Source organism: Odocoileus virginianus, chromosome 15 (genome assembly GCF_023699985.2).
Source record: "Odocoileus virginianus isolate 20LAN1187 ecotype Illinois chromosome 15, Ovbor_1.2, whole genome shotgun sequence".
Classification (NCBI taxonomy): domain Eukaryota; kingdom Metazoa; phylum Chordata; class Mammalia; order Artiodactyla; family Cervidae; genus Odocoileus; species Odocoileus virginianus.
In genome coordinates, this window is record NC_069688.1 from 11,571,496 (window position 1) to 11,589,819 (window position 18,324).

Consider the following 18,324-nt stretch of genomic DNA (forward strand, 5'->3'; position numbering starts at 1 on the left):
ACCGCCTGGTGTGTAGGGTGATTGTGAAGCCTGGACAGCCAGTGTAGACAGTAATGCCAGGTGTCTCCTTTCTATAGCCCTGTGAATCTGTCTTTTCACTGGAAGCAATCCTTAACTGCCACCAGGAGAATTACTCCTGGCAATTAAGAAAAACCACAGACATCCAGACAAAGAGAGATTTCAGGAATATGGCTGACCTAGAGAAATGACAGGCCTGCTCCTTGTTCCCTTAACAACATTTGCAAAAGTAGGTCTCTGTTCTTTCCTAACTGCACATTGGAGAAAGCATATCAGTTTAAACGTAACCTATTTCAGCCAAGGGATAGGCTATTTCTAGCCCATATCTAACAAAATGATTCCCAAGAAGCCTCAAGCCTACTGATTCAATTAATCAAAGAAAACTTCTCAGGTTGAGATAGGCTTTATTTTAGACCCTGTTATCATTTCCTTGATTCTAAAGAAGGCAGAATGAAGAACAGAATGAGTGGCACCTGGCTGGAAGAAAAGAAACCTATGTCTTATTCTGACTCTGTCAACAAGCTGTGTGTACTTTGGGCAAATTGTGTCCCCTCTCCTGTCTTCAAGTTATGGATTTAAAAAACCTAGAAATCGGGTGGAGAGGGAGGTGGGAGGGGGGATCGGGATGGGGAATACATGTAACTCCATGGCTAAATCACATCAGTGTATGACAAAACCCACTACAATATTGTGAAGTAATTAGCCTCCAACTAAGAAAAATAAATGAAAAAAAAAAAAAACCCTAGAAATTAGCTACATCAGTAATTCTCCAGAGTACATGTTTGAAGAAAATACCGGATTAATATTCTGATATAATTTTATACTTGGAAAAACAAAAATAGCCATCATTTTAAAATAGCAAACTATATATTTTGATTGGTGGAGGACTACGGCAAATACAGTGACTATAAATGGAGCCTGTTCCTAACCGTCACTGCCTCTCAATTCCCAAGGAAATACACCGTTTAAGGAGCTCTAGGTATGTGTGCGTGTGTGGAATATATGAGTCTGAGCTATTTTGGTGTTTATCACAATGCAGAATAGAGTAATTAATTGAAGCACTGATTGCGTGATTCTGATCCTTTTACCATTCCAGATCTCAGTTTAAAATATCTCATTTGAAACGATAAAGATGATTATTAGGATTTTAAATATTGAGTTCTTTCTCAAGCACAAGGTATTTGTTCTCACTCCTCAATGGTCACTAGATAAATTATAGGAGAATATCTCAATTACATTCTGCATCATTTCTCTCCTGGATTTACAGGGTGGTGAATGTTATTGGTTATTAAACTCACAAGTCAATTTGCAAGTAATGAGATAATCGCTTTTCATGACAAAGGCCGAAGTTAATGGACCAACAATGGGGTAACTTCAGTTTGAAGTTATCATCAGGATTCTGGACATTTATAATACAATGTACTCTGTACAAGCTTCTTACAAATGGGAAGACAGTTGGTACTTATTAACTTTAAAAAATGTGGCTTTGTCTTCTGATTTAATATTTTAAGTGGTTCACATTACTGACACAAAGTAGGTGCTCAATAAGTGCTTACTGAGTTAACAGATGAATGAATCAGTTGATTACAGTCGGTATTTTATACATGAGGGAACTGTGGCTTCCAGGGGCAGTCTGAAGTGGGGCTGAGACTCAGGTGTGTCTGCTGTCGACGCCCTGTTCTTCCTTGTCTCTTCACCCTCCTGGGTCTCAAGATCGATCCTTGACTTCCCCGTAGCACGTAGGCTCCATGTGGCTTGAGTTATTTTTAGCTAAAATCACCTTCAAGATTTGAGTTATATATCAAGCAAAAGTTTATAATCTACAAAGATATCTGTAGAGATGACAGGACAGTGAAGCAAACAAGACAAAAAAGAAGTAAAATAAGTAGATTAATATTGATCATCTCAGTTGGAGCCCTAGGAGTGGCTTGTCATCCCTCTCAATTCCATCACACCTCTGCTTTTAAAGCTTAGTGGTGTTCTTCTGCAAGATGAATCCTTTTATGAACAGCATGTAACTACAAATATTGAGGATGGTGTTGGCAACAAAACAATAAAAGCAAAATTAATCTATTAAATACAAGGGCAAGAAACTGAATTCTTGAAATAAAGTAATACCTTTCATGAGCAGGCTTACACTTCATTGGCAATCTGACAGCAGCTTCTCCTAAGGTTTCATGAAAATCAACCCTCCTCCATTCCCAGATGTAGAACATTTCAATGGCTTTAATTATTACTCAAAGGCTGTAATAGAAATAAATTACTGGGTTTGAAGAAGAAATATGCGAGCTTATGAAGGAAATAAGTCCTACCTGATAATCCAGTTAGTTAGGAGATAAAACATCACTCTCATCCCATCTCATTTCTCACCATTTGCCATTATCTGGCAAACACACACACACACACACACACACACACGTGGTCTGTATGTCAGCAGTAAAGAATCCACCTGCACTGCAAGAGATGCAGGTTCGATCCCTGGGTCGGGAAGATCCCCTGGAGGAGAAGTGTCAATCTACTTCAGTATTCTTGCCTGGAAAATACCATGGACAGAGGAGCCTGGCGGGCTACAGTCCACAGGGTCACAAAAGAATTGGACGTGACTGAGCAACTAAACAACAATAACAACACACATTCATACATAAATCACAGAACTACTTTTTAGTTGCTCAGAAACTGATTTTCTGGTGCTGAATGCAATGTAGTATTAAATAACATTTAGAAAATAGACACATAAGTAATTCAACAAAACCAACAAGAATGCAATGATTCAGAGATAACCACTGTTAGAATGTTAGACTCAACAGAAATTTGGGCAACAAATATAGATAAGCAATTCACAGAAGAGAAAAAATTCAGTAAGTATTAAAAACATAATGAAATGTACTCAGTCCCACTGGTTGTTCAGGAAATTGAAAACAAAACAATGCAACAAATATAAAAGCTAACATGAGAGATACAGCTGAAGAAAGTACCAAAGAAGAGAAACATAAAATCAAGGAAATTACCCAGAAGGTAGCATACACGTAGTGAAGAAATAGAACACATGTAAAACCTCTCTCCAGAAAATATGAAAAATATGCCCTCTTTTTCTCATGCTTTCCTTTCATGTACCTTCTCTGAATGATGTATCTGTAAAGCCATCGGTTTAGACAGAGCAACTAGACAGTAGTGAGGAGTGCTGCGTGGAGCGTCAGAACAAGAGCCAGGCGAGGTGGGGGTCCACGCAGGATGAGAGGGGGGATACTGACACTGAGATCCCAAGCGGGTTCAGGGAGGCAAACCTGCTGAGGAGTGGCTCAGTGTGGAGTGTCGGAACCTGAGCAAAGTAAGGTCTTCTTTGCAAGAGGCACTTGATGAAGAGGAGACTTGTCAAAGAGAGTCAGACCAAAGCAGGGTGAAGAGGAACAGCCTGTGTTGAGAACGGCCTATACTAGAGAATACATGTGCACAGACATATCTCGTGTATCTCTAAATGGGAGATAGCTGCATTTAGGTGAAAATTTTAAATGGCAGAATAACGTGAATATGATATTACTTTTGTAAAAGACTGATGTCTAACAGAATATCATTAGCCCTAAGCATTTGTGCATATGAGCATATACACTTGTTCTGCAGGAAAATAAATGAGTTAATGCACATCAGTTTGTTAATGTATTATCTTGGGAGACAGAAATGAAAATGTTATGGATAAGATCATTAATTTTTAAATACAATTTTACATTGTTTTATTGGTTCAGAAGAGGGTATGTTACTTTCTTAATACAAAAAAGAAAATAAGAAAATCTGTAAATACTTTATGTCTACTGGGGACATTTAAAAATGTTTAGTTTACAAAGTGTGTTCCAGGGAATTATATTTGATGGTAAATTTAAAGAATTCTCCTTCCAAATAAGTTTGTGAATCTGGGGTAAAAAAAAAAAACAGCATTTTTTCCACTAAATTATTTATCATATGATTTAATTTTACTTGTGATGTGAATTTCTGAGATGACTGCTTCACTCATAGAATTGCTTGAATATTTTGACAAGCTGGAATATCTCAGGAACCACTGCTTCATAAAGTCAATTTTCTGAAATAACTTGCTATTCCAACTCCCAAGACATTACCATTCTCAAGACCAATTCTTTTTAATAGTTTTGCTACCATTTTTACATAGTGTAGATCATACGGTACACAAAATTTTTACTTCCTTTTCCTTTGTAATGCTATATTGTTTTGCCATTGGAGAGATTTTCATGGAATTCCAACATTAATGTTTATGCAAAACGTAACCAACAGAATCCTAAAATCACAATCCTAAATATAATTAATCTGTAAATCATGTGTGTGTAATTCACACTAAAAGATTTAAAGGGACTGACCAGAGATGGTGGATGTCTGGAGACAGGTGGAAAGCCTTCATGCAGAAAAGGAATTTGAAAATACAAGATCAAGGCAGCTCTGGTCACAATGAAAGGACATAAGAAATGAGCTCAGGATACAGACCCTAGCTTCTATTAAGAGAGTAATCCAACTGATTAATATAGGAGATCACAAAGACTTGAGGATGAGATGTAGTTCTACAGAATTCAACAATAATTCTGTTGTCGTTCAGTCACGTGTCCAGCTCTCTGCAAGTCCATGGACTGCAGCCCACCGAGCTTCTCTGTCCATGGGATTTCCCAGGCAAGAATACTGGAGTGGGTTGCCATTTGCTTCTCCAGGGAATCTTCCCAACTCAGGGATCAAACCCTTGTCTCCTGCACTGGCAGGCAGATTCTTTACCACTGAGCCACCGGAGAAGCCCACAGAATTCTGCAGAAGGAAGCAACATCTGTCCTTATGTAGCTAGATCTGGACTATGGTAACTGAGACCTATAATAAAAAGATTTATGTTTCCAAATACAGTGAGCTGTCTTCACTGTTCCATAACAAATCCTTTATTCATAGAAATGGTTATCCCCTGAAAAGAAAACTGAAAGCCTGTCATAGTCTGTTCAGGCTGCTATGGAGGAATACCGTAGACTGGGTGGTTTAAACAGCTGACATTCTTTTCTCATAGTTCTGAAGGCTCGGAAGTCTAATATCAAGAAGCTTACAGATCGTCTAGTGAAAGCCTGCTTCAGGATTCTTGCCGTATCCTCACATGGCAGAGAGCAGAGAGCAAGGCCAAGCTCTCCTGTCTCTTCATACGAGGAAACCAATACCCCTGATAAGGGCCCCACCCTCATGACCTAATGACCTCCCAAAGTCCCCACCTCCTAATGCCATCACGTCGGGAGATAGCATATGGATGTTGGGGCAGGACACATGTAATAAAGCTACTCTGATAATTTATCTGGAAGCTGCATAAACTCTTAAGTGAGTAATAATAAATACTAACATCTTTAAAGTTGTTTACTAATCTCACTTACATCCATTATCTAATTTCATCCAACTTACCCTACCTGTGAGAGTTAGCTATCATTGTCTTAATGTTATAAAGAAATTAAGATTCAAAGAGTTGGAGTGATTGCCCAAAGTCACAAAGTTAATTAGTGAGAGAGCTGGGATTTACATCCAGATGTTTCGTAGTAAGTTCCTTCTGTTGTTCCATATATTTTTTTCTCCAATATTAGGCACTTGATAAAAAACAAAATACAGTAGTATGTTTAACTTGTTGCCTATCCATTCTTGATTTTGTTTAAATTTGTTTTGTAGTCAGAGTATCTCTTCAGGTAATTTCTTTCAAAAAAATACACAGGAGGCATATCTCTATGTTTTTGCACATCTGAGAATATGTTTTCATTGTCACATACTTGAAAGATAACTGGGATGTGTATAAAGACTTTGAATCCAAACCTCTTCCATTGAAGTCTATCAGTTGTCACTCCTTACATCCTAACTTCTGATATAATGAAGTCTAAGCCAGACTGACTTGAGTCTGTGTGTGTGTGTGTGTGTGTGTGTGTGTGTGTGTGTGTGTTTGGTAACCTGTTTTCTTTATCTTTTAAAATTTTCCCCTTACCTGAGTACCTGTCACAGTACCCTTTGTTCTGATCCACCATAAATTTTGCCGAGGTATGTTTTTGTCAGTTCTTTTCCACTGACTTCATCAGAGCAGCAAGAACCCTTCTGTCTTTACTTTCTACTCTAATTACTTATCAGGATTTAAAAAAATTATGTTGTTGATGCCTATGTTGTAGTTACTCTGAATTTTTTTCCTTGTGAACACTAGCTATGTTTAAGTAAAACTCCTTTCTCTGTCCTCCATATTAATCATTTGTTATTTTTCTCACTTTTTACTTTTTTTCTGAGAATTTCAAAACTCCTCAGTTTATTTCTTTAGAAGACAGACATTAATTAAGTGTTACTCTGTGCCACACATTGTCCTAAGTGTTTAGAATGCAAGAGTGAATAAGAGAAACAAAAATCTTCACCTTTTTGGAGACTTCAAAAGAAAATAGAGTATTTCAGATATTTGTAAATAATCTGGAGATAAATAAGGAAGGTAAGTGAATGCCAGGAATGTGGAAAATTGCATTTCCATTTTTTTATTTTTTGTTTTTTTTTCCCATTTATTTATATTAGTTGGAGGCTAATTACTTTACAATATTGTAGTGTTTTTTGCCATACATTGATATGAATCAGCCATGGATTTATGTGTTCCCCATCCTGAACCCCCCTCCCACCTCCCTCCCCATCCCATCCCTCTCAGTCATCCCAGTGCACCAGCCCTGAGCTCTTGTCTCATGCATCCAACCTGTACTGGCGATGTGTTTCACAATTGATAACATACCTGTTTCAATGCTATTCTCTCAGATCATCCCACCCTCACCTTCTCCCACAGAGTCCAAAAGTCTGTTCTATACATCTGTGTCTCTTTTTCTGTCTTGCATATAGGGTTATCATTACCATCTTTCTAAACTCCATATATATGAGTTAGTATACTGTATTGGTGTTTTTCTTTCTGGCTTCTCACTCTGTATAATGGGCTCCAGTTTCATCCATCTCATTAGAACTTATTCAAATGAATTCTTTTTCATGGCTGAGTAATATTCCATGGTGTATATGTACCACAGCTTCCTTATCCATTCATCTGCTGATGGGCATCTAGGTTGCTTCCATGTCCTGGCTATTATAAACAGTGCTGCGATGAACATTGGCGTACATGTGTCTCTTTCAGATCTGGTTTCCTCTGTGTGTATGCCCAAAAGTAGGATTGTTGGGTCATATGGCAGTTCTATTTCCAGTTTTTTAAGAAATCTCCACACTGTTTTCCATAGTGGCTGTACTAGTTTGCATTCCCACCAACAGTGTAAGAGGGTTCCCTTTTCTCCACACCCTCTCCAGCATTTATTGCTTGTAGACTTTTGAATAGCAGCCATCCTGACTGGCGTGTAATGATACCTCATTGTGGTTTTGATTTGCATTTCTCTGATAATGAGTGATGTTGAGCATCTTTTCATGTGTTTTTTAGCCATCTGTATGTCTTCTTTGGAGAAATGTCTGTTTAGTTCTTTGGCCCGTTTTTTGATTGGGTCATTTATTTTTCTGGAATTGAGCTGCAGGAGTTGCTTGTATATTTTTGAGATTAATTCTTTGTTGCTTTGTTTGCTATTATTTTCTCCCATTCTGAAGGCTGTCTTTTCACCTTGCTTATAGTTTCCTTTCTTGTGCAAAAGCTTTTAAGTTTAATTAAGTCCCATTTGTTTATTTTTGCTTTTATTTCCAATATTCTTGGAGGTGGGTCATAGAGGATCTTGCTGTGATTTATGTCGGAGAGTGTTTTGCCTATGTTCTCCTCTAGGAGTTTTATAGTTTCTGGTCTTACATTTAGATCTTCAATCCATTTTGAGTTTATTTTTGTGTATGGTGTTTGAAATTTAAATAGGAAGGGAAAGCAAGATCTTACCAAGACGGAAAAGTAAAAGTGTTAGTTGCTCAGTCTTGCCCGACTGTTTGCGACCCCACAGACTATAACTCACCAGGCTCCTCTGTCCGTGGGATTTTCCAGGCAAGAGTCCTGAAGTGGGTAATCATTCCCTTCTCCAGGGGATTTTCCAGACCCAGGGATTGAACCTGGGTCTGTCACATTGCAGACAGATTCTTTACCATCTCAGCCACCAGGGAAGCCCTAAGAAGGAAACATTTGAGTAAACATCTGAAGTAGGTGAGGGAGTGAACCAAAGGGATATCTAAAAGAAGAACAGCCCGGCCAGAACAACAGCAAGTTCAGTGACCTTGACTAGTGTGGTTTCAAAGAAGAGCAGAGACGGGTGTGCCTGGTCTAGAGTGAGCAAGAGTGAGCAATGGTGGGGAGAGGGGAGGGGTTGAGGGGAGTAGCCGGAGATGAGGCCACTGGGGTAATACAAAGCCAGATCATGTAAGGCCATGTGACGAGATAGTAAGAGTAAGAATCTTAGCAGTTGCTGTAGGAAGACAGGCCAGTGAAAAGTTATTAGCAAAGAAGTAGCATGAGCTGATTATTAAAAAAATATTTATTCGTCTAGTTAGTTACTTTCTTGGCTGTGTTGGGTCTTCATTGCTGCACATGGGCTTTCTCTAGTTGCAGTGAGCAGGGCTACTATCTAATTGTGATGCGCAGGCTTCTCACTGCAGTTCCTTCTCTTGCTGCTGAGCACTGGCTCTAGATAACGGACTCAGTAGTTGTGACTCACAGTCTTTGCTGCTCCTAGGTATGTGGAATCTTTTGAGACTGGGGATCGAAACGGTGTCCTCTGCATTGCAAGGATTCTTAACCACTCGGCTACCAGGGAAGCTTGATTTGCTTTTTAGTAGAATGACTCTATCTGCTGTGAACAGGGCCAAGGGCAGAAGGAGACACACCAGGGAGGCTGTTGCCATAGTCTTGATGAGAGGTGATGGTGACATGAGCCAGAATGATGAGGGAAGAAGTGGTGATGTGGTTGGACACTTAAAGTACTTCAAAGGTAAGGTACGTTAAAAAACCAATAAGACTTCCTGATAGATTGGATGTGAGAATGTAGATTCTTGTCCTGGGCAACTGGAAGGACAGAGTTAAATTTTAACACAGAGAAAATTCTAGGAGAAGAGAAACGAGCTCAGAAACACTGTTTGAAGAATGTTATCTGTGTAATTTTTGTCTTGGGGAGCAGTGGCTTCTTTTTGCTCAAGATTTTATTTGTAATATTCATACATGTTAACAAACACAGTTATAGTCCATTTACGTTCACTGACCTACAAAAGGGATTGGCAGACTTTTTCTGTAAAGGCAACATATATATATATCTATATATATATATAGATATAGATATATAGATATAGATATATAGATATATAGATATATATTTTAATTGACTTTGAAGACCAGATGGTCTTTACTGCAATAACTCAACTCTGTTATAGCATGAAACAAGCCATTAGCAATATATAAAAGAATGAAATTGTGTTCTAATAAGATGTATTTGCAAAAACAGGCAGTGGGTCAGATTTGGCCCATGGGCTATAATTTGCTGAAACGTTTAATCTACAGTACCCTATTGAGTGACAGTACTACAATTTATTTATTCTGCTCTTGAGGAGCATTTGGGTTGTTTCAAGCTTGGGATTTTTACAAATGATGCTTCTAAGAAACTTCTTGAGAATGTCTTTTGGTGACCACATGCTGATATTTCTATCTGATATAAATATAAGAAGTGGAATTGCTGTGCCATAAGGCATATCAATTTTCAATTTTGATAACTCTAATAATTTAACTTAACTCTAGTGATTTAACTTAACTACAGTAATTTAACTTTCATCAACTGCCTATGAGAGCTCCTGTTTTTTCACAACTTTGCTATCAATTCAGTATTGTCAGTCTTTTAATTTTAGTACTCTGGTGAGCATTTAGTTGTACTTTGTTTTTATTTCAATTCATACCACATGACTCATGAGGATGAACACTTTTACACGGTTTTTGGCCACAGAAGACTTTCATATGAGACTGGTTAAAGAATGGTGTACATATTCCTACTGAATTGTCTTTTTTCTCATTGTTGTGTAAAAGTTTCCTATAAATTCTGTGTGTATGTTGCAATTATATTTACCCACATATTTACTATTTTCTGATATTCTTTATTCATTCTTGCATTTCTTAGCTTCCATGTGGCAAACATTTCATTGGCATTGAATAACTCTTTTTAGTGTTTCATTAGAGCTGCTCTGCTGGTGATGAATTCCCTTAGTTTGTGTTTGTTTGAATATCTCTTAAATTCACATTAATTCTTTTTTTTCACATTAATTCTTGAAGGGATTTTTTTCTGTGTTAACATTTTAGATTGTCTCTCAATTTCTTTCAGCACTTTAAAAATATCATTTCTTTGTCTTCTGCTTTCTATAGTCTCTATTGATAAATCAGCTGTCTGTCTTATTGTTGCTCTTCAGAAGATAATATGCCTTCCCCACTTCCCCTTTATCCTTAAGGTTTTTATCTTTGTTCTTAGTTTTAGCAGTTTTTTTAATGATATTCTTCAGTATAGTTTTCTTTATATTCTCCCTTCATGGTGTTTATAAGACTTCTGAAATTGATGGCTCAATTTATTTACTAGTTTTTGGAAATTTGTATTGCTTTTTGCGTTTTTCCCCCCTTTCTCCTCTCCTTCTGGATTTCAAATGATACGCATGTTAGACTTCCTTATTGGACTCCTATGTATGTCACACTTTTTTCTGTATTTTCATTCTTTTGTCTTTACATGCTTTTCTGGATATTTGTTGTTTTTCTTGATATTATATCTTACCATCTTGTATGTGTATAAATGTGTATTTTTTAAGCTTTGTAAATATTGTGTTCACTTTCTTTTTCTCAGCAGCAAGTAGTTGGAGCTATATAAGCCGTCATTCAGGAAGGATGACTTCTGACTCTTCCTTCTTCCCCTCCTCCCCTCCCGACAAGTTATTTTAATTGTGCAACTGCAGTTTTGGTTTTCCTTTGTTAGTTTCCTTATCATCTTTTACAACAGTTATCTGTATTTTTAGCTTATCCTAGTATTGTTTCTCTCAGCTTATGTTACCTTATTATGACAATCTGCTTCTGTTTCCAAGAGGCACTATTTCTTTACTCTTATATCAACTGGTTCCTAAAATTGGGATAAGCTTTCCATTCTTCTGGACAGACAAAGTTCCCTTTTCTTTATCCTGCAATTTTCCAAAAAGTTATTAAAACTGGTTTTTCTCTTTATTTGTTATTTAAGGAGAAAATCTTTCCAAAAGAGCTGACAAAGCTAGTAGATCACTATGACTCCACTTCCTGTGAGCTACAAGTCTGGTCAATGTTGGACTGAGCCCTATACCTGAATGGCAACTTACAGGCACAACTTTGACGCAATTCTTAGTAGGCTTTCCTTGAGTAGATTTTAATTACTAAAAGAGAATCTCTCTGAACATATAAAAATATAAAATAAGAAACATTATACAGTCTATGGCCATACCACCCTGAACGCGCCCGATCTTGTCTGACCTCGGAAGAAATATTATACATCCTAATATATGTACTCCATCATATTCTTCCTGTTATTGCCTTGCTCTTCCTACTTATAATGCCACTTAGAAATATTACACTACCCACTTGGAGCAATACAGACTGTTTAAGAGTATGTTTAAGGTAGTCCAACTTTGACCATTCTATCAACATTTGTAAATGTCATTTTCTTTATTTGTAAAATAGGGATACTAAAGAATTGTTCTTATAAGACTATTACTTGAAATGATGTGTGTAAACTTAATAGCATAATTGCTGGCACACAGAATTAAGTAGACATTACCCATTATTAAGAAGAGGTGGCAAGAATACACAGAAGAACTATACAAAAAAGATCTTCATGACCCAGATAGTCATGAAGGTGTGATCACTCACACTCACCTGGAGCCAGACATTCTGGAATGTGAAGTCAGGGGGGCCTTAGGAAGCATCACTACAAACAAAGCTAGTGGAGGTGATGGAATTCCAGTTGAACTATTTCAAATCCTAAAAGATGATGCTGTGAAAATGCTGCACTCAATATGTCAGCAAATCTGGAGAACTCAGCAGTGGCCACCTAACTGGAAAAGGTGAGTTTTCATTCCGATCCCAAAGAAAGGCAATGCCAAAGAATGCTCAAACTACCGCACAATTGCACTCATCTCACACACTAGTAAAGTAATGCTCAAAATTCTCCAAGCCAGGCTTCAGCAATATGTAGACCGTGAACTTCCAGATGTTCAAGCTGGTTTTAGAAAAGGCAGCGGAACCAGAGATCAAATTGTCAACCTCCGCTGGATCATCAAAAAGCCAAGAGAGTTCCAGAAAAACATCTATTTCTGCTTTATTGACTATGCCAAAGTCTTTGACTGTGTGGATCACAATAAACTGTGGAAAATTCTGAAAGAGATGGGAATACCAGACCACCTCACCTGCCTCTTGAGAAACCTGTATGCAGGTGAGGAAACAACAGTTAGAACTGGACATGGAACAACAGACTGGTTCCAAATACGAAAAGGAGTATGTCAAGGCTGTATGTTGTCACCCTGCTTATTTAACTTATATGCAGAGTGCATCATGAGAAACACTGGGCTAAAAGAAGCACAAGCTGGAATCAAGATTGCCGGGAGAAATATCAATCACCTTAGATATGCAGATGACACCACTCTTGTGGCAGAAAGCAAAGCCGAAGTAAAGAGCCTCTTGGTGAAAGTGAAAGAGGAGAGTGAAAAAGTTGGCTTAAAGTTCAACATTCAGAAAACTAAGATCATCCGGTCCCATCACTTCATGGCAAATAGATGGGGAAACAGTGGAGATAGTAGCAGACTTTAATTTTTAGGCTCCAAAATCACTGCAGATGGTGACCGCAGCCATGAAATTAAAAGACACTTACTCCTTGGGAAGAAAGTTATGACCAACCTAGAAAGGATATTAAAAAGCAGAGACATTACTTTGCCAACAAAGGTCCATCTAGTCAAGGTTATGGTTTTTCCAGTGGTCATGCATGGATGTGAGAGTTGGACTATAAAGAAAGATGAGTGCCGAAGAATTGATGCTTTTGAACTGTGGTGTTGGAGAAGACTCTTAAGAGTCCCTTGGACTGCAAGGAGATCCAACCAGTCCATCCTAAAGGAGATCAGTCCTGGGTGTTCACTGGAAGGACTGATGTTGAAGCTGAAACTCCAATACTTTGGCCATTTGATGCAGAGAACTGACTCATCTGAAAAGACCCTGATGCTGGGAAAGATTGAGGGCAGGAGGAGAAGGGGATGACAGAGGATGAGATGGTTGGATGGCATCACCAACACAATTGTCATGGGTTTGGGTGGACTACGGGAGTTGGTCATGGACAGGGAGGCCTGGCGTTCTGCAGTTCATGGGGTCGCAAAGAGTTGGACATGACTGAGTGACTGAATTGAACTGAACCCATTATTTATAGACATAACTAGTAGTACCAATATTTTGGCTACTAAGTTGCTGTCTCCTTCTTCCTGCTCTGACCTTAACCTGGATAGAAATGATCTGATGAACTTGTTGGTGTCCAGGGAACAGACTATTTGTAGTCTCAAGGCACTATTCATGCATTAAAGAAACTGATACCCAGTTTTCTGACAGGTACAGTTTCCTACCTTTGTTAAGGATGGACAATGGAAGAAGCAGAAAGCAGTCGAGAATGCCTGTGGGTGTCAAACATAACAAAAATAAGTGTATTAGGCAGATGCAATTAAAAGCGACTGGTAAGGACTGTGGAAAATCTGAAAGCACCTGCCTAGCATTTTACAGACATCCATACTTCAGTTCCAGTTAGTTGATACTCCCTGGAAATGTGTGATGAATGATTTCACCACGAGGTAGCCATCGGTATTTGAAAGTGAAACCGTAATTCATATTTATGTAAATTCATTTTTTAAAAGACCCAGGATATCAAATAATCTGTATGGGCTACCTAGGGTGTATAGGGCTTATGGTATGCTGTTTTGTGACTTCTAACCTACAGGATAAAGCCCGCCACCGTGTCAATAGGATCCTATGACTTGGCTCCAGAAATCCTCTTCAAAGTTATCTTCCACCTCTTCTGATTTTAACTTTGCTATCTGGTAATACCAAAACGCTCCCAGGAATCCTCTGACTGCCTTCTAAGCTCTAGGCTTCCCTAAGTGGCCCCATTATAACTTTAATACCATTCTGGGCATATAGCCATCATAGGCCTTGCAGCACAATTTCTAAGCATCTGATTCCACCATCCCCATTCACCCAAAAACTTCTTGAGGCTGAAAACCATGTTGCGTCCACCTCTCTCACCAATGCCTAGCACAGTACTGGACACATAGTAGGCCCTCAGGTAACATTTGTTAAATTGGATTGAATTTTTTTGGAAAGGGACATGGTAAGTGATATGATCATTCTTTGCAGAAGCTGAAATGTGATACAGAGGGCACGAGTGCAGAACACATATTATTCATCATTTTCTTTACTCATTATTTTTGGGTCTGAAGAACCAAAGACCTGGAAGATCTATAAGGCAAAATATACTTGAGAAACTTCCAATAGTCTGATTTCCCTATATTACAACATCCAAATATCAAAGGTAAAATTAGTATAATAGTGACTATGGCTATTATTTACTTATGAGGCTACAGCACCAATTTACTGAGTAGTTTAAAGGAACTATGTTTTCTTTGATCTTTATGCCATCCATAAAAGGCATATACTCTCATTTTTCCCATTTACCAGATGAAGACACAGCAACTTAAAAGAGAATGTCCATGGTACTAGAACTAGAAATCGGTGGATCCAGTCTCCACACCCACGTCTAATTCCCCTTCACTTCTTGATACTTCTCACCAGTGTCAAGTGACATCAGTGACCTATGAGTGATTTTCTTTTTCCTAAAGACCTGAACTTCAGAAGGAATCTACCCTCCTTTGTGACCTTATCATGACAGTTTTGAAGGGCTAAAGAATCACAACAGGATCAGAGGATAAAAATGACTGCATTTCCTTGCTTTGATTGCACCCCTAAGCATTATTTTTGGTATACAGATCCTTAAAAAAAAAAAAAAAAAAAGAGGAACTCTAACTAATAGGGAGGTTTCTGAGAAATCACCTCTCCCTGCCTGTGACTAGAGGACGAAGCAAGGACCCTGGAGTCACGTATTCTAGAGTTCAAATCTCTACCCTGTTCCTTTATGAACTGATTACATTCTTTCAGGCTTATTTTCCTATATATAAAATAGAATTCATAAAGCTCTTCTGGACTCACAGTTTTGTTATGAAAATCAGGTAAAAAGTGCAGGGGAAAGTGCTTTTGAAACTGTAGCGCGCCGGGCACACGGGAAGACTGGCTACTGTTTTGCAGAAGTGACATCCCCAAGTCCTTACATGAGAGATGTGGAAACTGGGGCCAGGGAACAGGTACACACTGTATCGTGGTCCTGCTTTGATATAGTTCAGTGGTTTGAGTAGCCAGCAAGTCAATGGAAACCAGGCTATTAACACTGGACAAACACAACATGTGGACCTTTACTTTGCTGGAGACCTATAGTTACACCTTATAATAAGCAATATATATTTTGCAGCATTTTAATAAAATGCACATCCATAAGCAAGGAAAGTGAGAAGGAAATAACAAAAAAGACACTGGAAGGGAAAGCATACATTTATGAGGAGAGGGGGAAGAAATTCAGTATGCTTTTTATTAATACTTACGCAGCATTTGCCCAAACTCATCTTTATAAGAATTCCAGCCAGGTAGACATGATTCTATCATACTTATGTCTATACAATAGAGAGGAAATTTCCACTCAACTGACAGGCAATCCTAAGAAAACAAGACTGGGTTCTCTTTGCATCCTGAGGCACTATGTGTAACAAGCCCAGACTTTCTGATTTGAAGCTATCCTTTGTATGAAAAGCTGTTCTACAATACAAAAACAATCTCTCTCACCTCCTACCCCCTGCACAATCATTTTACCAGGAAATAAATAACTCACTTGTTATTAATTTATCATAGATTGACACTGAGAGAGTGCCCTGGGACTGTGGGACTCTGTGCTACAGAATTAACAGATGTGCTTTCAGTAGCATTTAATAGTGCGAAGAGTCGGTCTCGCCAAAAACTCTCGTTAACTATTAATTAAATAACTAGTAGATACTTCACTGCAATAAAGAAACCAGTAGGTAAGTAAGAGAGACACTCCATAGATGAGAGCATGTGCTCATTAAGCAGGAGAAAGACAATTTGTAACATTTAAAATGATAATAATAATATTTACTGAGTATTTACTATATATCAGGCAGCATACTAAGCACTTTCATAGACTATTTAACTCTCAGAACAACTGGTGAGGCAAGCAGTATTATTATATCAATTTTACAGATGAGGAAGCTGAGTCAGAGAAAGGTTAAGTAAAAACCTGGCAGCTGCAGAGGCAGAAAAGTCTAATTTAAGGTAATCAGTCATTCTTCTTTTTTCTGCTTTGATTTTCTTTCTCTTTTGATCATCAAAGGTTATAATTGTATGATATTGAGAAGTACAGGACAAAATACAATTAAGAGAGGACAATTGCTCTACAATACTGTGTTGACCTCTGCCACACATCAACATGAATCAACCACAGGTATACACATAACCCACCCTTCCTGAACCCATCTCCCACCCCCATCCCACCCCTCTAGGTTGTCAAAGAACACTGGGTTGAGTTTCCTTTTTTCAAATAATCCCTGGTGCTCTTAGCCTTTTCTTGGAATAAGGACAGAAAATTTAAAAAGTAATCATCCTTGGCGTCTAAGAGCTACTTTCTCTTTCCTTTATTTGCCTACCTTATTCTACTTTCTGGGTTACAAGCTCACTTTTCTACTCACTGATCACCTTCTACTTCCTGGGACATGAGTTCACCTTCCAATTTATTGATCTAGTTCTACTTCCTGCATCAAAAGCTCACCTTTCCACTCACTGACTTTGTTCTGCTTCCTGGATCATTAGCACACATCTCTTCACTGACTTTTATTTGCTTTTTGGCTCTGCTGACTAGAATCTAGACATTCTACAGGTTCCCATTGAACCTGGGAAACAAAGAAGCAAAAATAAGAACTATTACCTTCATAGTTCTTGCCTTATAAGCATTATCAAGAGTGAAAGAGACCTCTGTCTATTTGAAATTTCTTTGTCTTCAAAGTGGCAAAATATTAGAGAACCTAACATTTAGGCTGAGGCCACAAAGAGTCTTTAAAGACTCATTCTCTGAACATAAGAAAGGGGTATTACAGTTATGAATTCAGACCCTGTCGGAATGTTGTCACAATGAAAATAATTCAGCCTAGAAGCAGTGAATCTGGAATACCACTCAACTTTGTTAATGGAGACATCTATGTATGGGTCCTCTTCCTTTTAAACACATACATACATGCATACATAAATATCATGGAGATCAGGTCAACTTAAAAAACTATAAGCTATTAAAGAACACTCCTAACCACTCACTACTGGGTAGGTAAGTTTGAGATCAAAGAAACCTAGGCTAGGCTCTGTCACCACCAACTCAGATTATGGAGCCTTAATACTCCCCATCCATAAACAAGAAAAAAGCTCAAACCTCTCAGCATATCTCCAAGTATAACAAGTAAGAATAGCTAGCCTTTATTAAGACTTACTAGGTGCTAGGCACTATGCTAAGCTTTTAATAGACATCATCTGAGGCCTCACACTGGCAGTCTATGACATATTTATTTGTGTATTTGTATTTTTTTTAAACTTATGTATCTTTTAGTATTTTGAATCAGTTGTCTTTATTTAAAGCTTAAGAAATTTCACCATTTTCTCCATTTATGGCTATTCTTTTTGAAACAATGGCAAAGCTGAATAGCAAATGCCTACTTCAGGTTGTACATGCGCTCTCCAAACTGCTTCAGGCCCCACCCTGCCCTGATGCCTGGCATTCAGCCCATTTCCCTATGTATACAGTCTCCTTGGCTCCTGCAGACTTTTTTTTTTTTTTCTTTTCTTTTGACATCTACTTTAAACACAGATAAGCAGGTTACATAACTACATCTCTTTTCAGAGACAGGTTGAAGTATGTGTTTTCTTGCACAACAGTTCAAGCAACACATTGAAATTTCATTAAATCAGACTAAGAAGAAGAGAAGAGGTTTTTTGAATATCAGGTTTTTTAAAAAACTTTAAACTTTTTGCTTTATATTGGGGTATAGCTGATTAACTGTGTTGTGATATTAACAATGTTGTGAAGGGACTCAGCCATACATATACATGTATCCATTCTCACCCTAACTCCCCTCCCATCCAGGCTGCCACATAACAGTGAGCAGAGTTCCATGTGCTGTACAGTAGGTCCTTGTTGGTTATCC

The 18,324-nt window shown here is 38.2% G+C and overlaps 1 long non-coding RNA gene across 3 annotated transcripts in view; it reads right to left on the bottom strand.

Moving 5' to 3' along the window:
* The window catches only part of LOC110130084 (uncharacterized), a 230,881-nt gene that overhangs the window by 43,360 nt on the left and 169,197 nt on the right, over window positions 1–18,324 (bottom strand). The window contains exon 6 of one of the 3 annotated variants that reach the window (XR_011491401.1): window positions 2,137–2,262. The exons of the other annotated variants lie outside the window; for them this stretch is intronic. This is a non-coding gene — a long non-coding RNA (uncharacterized lncRNA). The remainder of the gene's footprint in view (window positions 1–2,136; window positions 2,263–18,324) is intronic. 3 annotated transcript variants of the gene reach the window in all.